This window comes from Penaeus vannamei, chromosome 7 (genome assembly GCF_042767895.1).
Source record: "Penaeus vannamei isolate JL-2024 chromosome 7, ASM4276789v1, whole genome shotgun sequence".
NCBI lineage: Eukaryota > Metazoa > Arthropoda > Malacostraca > Decapoda > Penaeidae > Penaeus > Penaeus vannamei.
The window spans coordinates 48,525,805-48,530,804 of record NC_091555.1 but is presented as its reverse complement, the minus strand read 5'-3'; the positions used below and the strand labels follow the sequence as shown (position 1 = coordinate 48,530,804).

At 29.3% G+C, this 5,000-nt stretch overlaps 1 protein-coding gene across 12 annotated transcripts in view; it reads right to left on the bottom strand.

The window, feature by feature from the left end:
* Nucleotides 1–1,287: 1,287 nt before the first annotated feature.
* Nucleotides 1,288–5,000, bottom strand: part of LOC113825142 (tyrosine-protein phosphatase vhp-1) — a 157,757-nt gene continuing 154,044 nt past the window's right edge. For all 12 annotated transcript variants that reach the window (XR_011398668.1, XR_011398670.1, XM_070123854.1 and 9 more), the window contains one exon: nt 1,288–5,000. This exon is cut by the window's right edge and continues 1,596 nt beyond it. The gene's annotated coding sequence lies outside the window, so the exon portion shown is untranslated.

Here is a 5,000-nt window from a genome sequence, read left to right as displayed (position 1 = left end):
ACACACACACACACACACACACACACACACACACACACACACACACACACACACACACACACACACATATATATATATATATATATATATATATATATATATATATATATATATATATAAGTGAAAGAGAGAGAGAGAGAGAGAGAGAGAGAGAGAGAGAGAGAGAGAGAGAGAGAGAGAGAGAGAGAGAGAGAGAGAGAGAGAGAGAGAGAGAGAGATAGAGATAGAGAGAGAGGGGGAGATAGAGAGAGAGAGAGAGAGAGAGAGAGAGAGAGAGAGAGAGAGAGAGAGAGAGAGAGAGAGAGAGAGAGAGAGAACATATATATATATATCTATATAAATATATATATATCTATATAAATATATATATATATATATATAAATATATAAATATATAAATATACAAATATACAAATATATAAATATATAAATATATAAATGTATATAAATATATATATATATATATATATACATATATATATATATATATATATATATATATATATATATATATAAATATATAAATATATAAATATGTAAATATATATAAATATATATAAATATAAGTATATATATAAATATATATATGAATATATATATATATAAATATATATATATAAATATATATGAATATATATATATATATATATACATATATATATATATATATATATATATATATATATATATATATATATATATATTTATGTATATATATATATTTTTTTTTCTTTGAACAGGAATCAGTACCATATTTAGAACACTCAATCATGGACATTATGTGTACTATCATGTGTACCGTCATCTTAGACTGTCAATAATTAATATGTAAAGGTGCATGATCTGCACTCCTTTTATGCATTTGAAAAAGCTATAAATGACACAATGTATGCCACAGCTTATTCTTGAAAATAGAGTTATCACTTATCAATAGCGTTATATTGTACCGTGAATAGCTTGTATCATGAATAACTTTAATATCTTCTGGTTATAATCTGGCTGCACTGCAGATCAGCAAACCTGAGTCTGAATGTGTTAATGCTTGCATCATTTTATAACAAAACTCTGATATGTATTTCTGGCTCCTTGAGTGGAATATTACCTTCAAGATAGCCAAAAGATGGCTACAATCTTACTCTCAAAAAATTGAACTCTGTACAATATTGTTTTTATACTTTCAGGTCTACATACTAGATATTTGTCATACCTGCTGTAGACTTAATAAAATGCAGAAAATAACCTTTGCCTCTATATTGTATACAGAAGGATAAACAAGAAAAGAGTAAATTGTCATGTAACATTTTATTTACCGGTTTTGTTAACCAGTAAGAAGTTTAATATGAGTGTTAACCGTAACAGTGCAGGACAAACTGAGCCCAAGATTTTTTTTTTCTTTTTAATGTCAAATATTCAACGTAATCACTAAATACTAATATTCACTGGAGGGCTAAAATATGTTTATGAAACATATTTGAAGTCAAGGGGGATTGTGAGGGGTCTTGGCTCAAAAAAACAAATTCAGTACCCATAATGAGACTAAAGGAAAGGCTACTGAATAAAATATAATGAGAAAAAAAATCAAGCCATTCATAAGGAAAAAAAAAAGGAAAAAATGTTATAACATGGGGTATCAGAGCTTCATGGAGGATGGTATGATATGAAAGATATGGTATATAGAGGGCATGTTAGTTGCTAAGTCTCAAAGTTGCCTGAACACACAAGGTTTTAGCTAGAGTTCCACAGGGAGTATGCAGTTTGACAAAAATATTTCTTCTTTTCTAATAAAATTATATCATAGTCATAAGGCAACATAAGAAGCCTTTCTTGTACATGTCAAGTAGCAATTGTGCTTTCTCATATTGGTTTCAGTAAAGATAGTCTCTACTTTAACAATTTTGAAGCAATATATATATATATATATATATATATATATATATATATATATATATATATATATATATATATATATATATATATATATATATATATATATATGATCCATCAATCAAAGTCCAACTAGATAAGTTACATGTGATTTCCTTCTCATATTATACATAATTCCGAAATATAAACCATAAAACTTTGTACCCATTTCCAAATCTGAGAGGTCTAAAGTGAAGAAGAAAAGGAAAAAAATACATATTCACATAAAAATATACACAAATATATATATATATATATATATATATATATATATATATATATATATATATATATATATATATACACATATTTATTTATGAATATGAAATCAAACTGGTTGCTCTCATTGTTCAAAAACCTTGTTAAGCTGTTCACTGGCAAAATTGGTATGGCAGTACCTATGCTCTTTCTAACTTACGAATCTGCAGGTAATGATCTCATGAATTTGATCTTAATGTGTCAAATGAATGCGTTTCTTTACGGGGGAAACTTAACAGAACACCTTTTGATTCCAGTAGATTCACAAAAGTGTTAAAGCACAAACTTTTTAACGAATATGGGACGACAAACACCAAATCATAACCACATTCCAAAGTAAGTCCCTAAGTGTATTAACACAGAACACCGTAATGGAATTATCTTACCCCTTTTAAGTACATTTTTCTTCTGCTTCTTACAAACTTTTGTGGAATTTAAAATTACACATTACAGATAACATACCAAATATCTCTAAATTTAAGAAGAGGGTAATTGAATGGTTTTACCTATTAACAATCAAAGTGTAAAGGCATGTAATTGGTAAGCCATCTTAGAATTGTGCCATACACATACATAGAACATACAGATACACATGCACACACTCTCAAGTCACTGCCAAGCTTAGAGCTGCTGTTCCAAGAGTAACATTGACAATTCCCTTTACTTTATATCTTTATCTGTAAAGTATACAAAACGTCCAATTATCTGTTTCTTGTTTCCATCAAAAATGTATCTTTACTTTTTAAATCAAACAAAGAGGAAACCTTTTCCAATACATATCCATATATTATTTTCAGTTTTAACTATTTTGTTTTTCAATCTTTTCAAAGGGACTTGCAATGCTCTCCCATATAACCCAAATCAAGAAATCACAACTTGTCCTCACAAGAAAGCAAAGATGAAATCAAAGAGCCTCTTCATCTTTACCATAGCGTCTTTTCTGAACAGCTATAATGTCAGCTCAACTTCACTCGGCACCTTCTATACTTAAATCTAAAATAAAGCCTCACTATTAACCTTTAATGCCAATGTCCAAAGATCTTTGAAAGCATAGCCTCTATAGTCTGCAAATTACAAATGGTAAGATGGAATAGGATAAAAGGAAAAGAAGAATGTGAAAAATGAGTAATGAGTTAACATAAAAAGCTTTTTCATTTTGAATATTTCCTTGCATTAGATTTATGTGTAAGTACAGAATACCTTCACAATGTCTTTCTACTTATAATAAAAGGAAAGGGTGAACTCCTAACCCCCTTTTGGTTAAGAGACATACAAATTGGTTATCAAAATATGCTTTGATCCAGATTTGATTGCTTCCACATTATCCTCTCTTTTAAATATGAGATAACAAATAACAGAAATCAAAGGAAAGTACCGACTGAACAAATCAATCACACGGCAGTCAAAACAAGGATCAAACAGCATCATGAGAGCATAAATGTCTTATTCTGCGACATCCAACAACTTAAAGCAATGATACCTCCAGTAGTCAATACGTTGAACTTGATATACATGATACAGTCATAGGCTCAATCACAAAGAAAATAAAAATCAAAAATCAGGAATTCACATACAATGATATAAGTGCAGCTTTACCAATTCCAAAAATCTGAAATATCACTCCAAGAAATAATATTCCGAAGCTCACAGCCAAATTATTTCACCTATTAAGAAAAGCAAACAGTGTTATTCTGTTATTCTTGCATAATTAACAAATATATACAAATATACTTAACCACTTTCTTACAATTTTGTCCAAGTTAAAGGGAAAATAAATAAAAAAAGGAAAAAAAAAGAAAAGAAGAATGCTGTTGCAAACTTAAAATTACAATATGGTAACCAATCCCCGTGTTATACGCACAAACACTAAAACGTTACACTAGAGAAACTGACTACGGTAAATGCTTAGCAAAGTAAAGAAATAGTCATCTGTCTCCTAGCCTTTTGTCTTTGACTTTTGCGGTCTTTTAAGTTTAAGGCTTGTGTAAGTACTCTAGCCAGTCACTGACAACTTAGATTTATACAATAATAATAAAAATACTGAATAGTATTTGCTATCAAGAATTACAAGCATCCTTTTCAGGCCTTAATTTATACCTTGGAAGTGGTAGACCCAATGCCTGTAGTTCAGTAAAATCGTTTTATACGTGCACATAAGATTATATCATATTCTATATTAATACGCCTTCCATCACAGAAATATCCTTTAGTATATTCAAATTTCAAATGTTTTTATATTCACAAGTAAAGAATTTGAGTTTTTTTCAAGTCAGATTCACAAAAAAATGTTAACCAAATACTTTCAATAATCACAGAAGAAAGTGTATTTAAACCTTGTTTTTTTATGAGAGTATAGCATATATCTAATCAAATCATATCCAATGTAACTGTTTTTCATCAAAAATATATATACTATCAAGGTCAAGAGAAAAGTAAGAGTGCTTGCATGTGTATATCTCAAAACTCCAGATTCAGTTAGCAATACACTTCCTGATAGTACCTGTACAGCAATACACTTGAGCATGTATGCCTTAACCCACTTTTCCTTCCCTTCACTGACTCTGTGAGATCAAAATATAAAGCCAAGGGTCTCTTGATATGGTATTGGTATGACAAATCTTAGTGCTCTGTAAACTCATGATTTAATTTTTTTTTCTTTCTTTTATGGCTAATAATTTGTCTTATTCCCACCTCCAGTCAGTCATGTCTTGTCAACTAAGTCATCTTAGTGGATTACCATACTGTTAAAATTAGTAATCTAGGTATCTATATACAACATCAGCATTATATGTACTGCTTGCTGCCTGAGTCTATAAGGT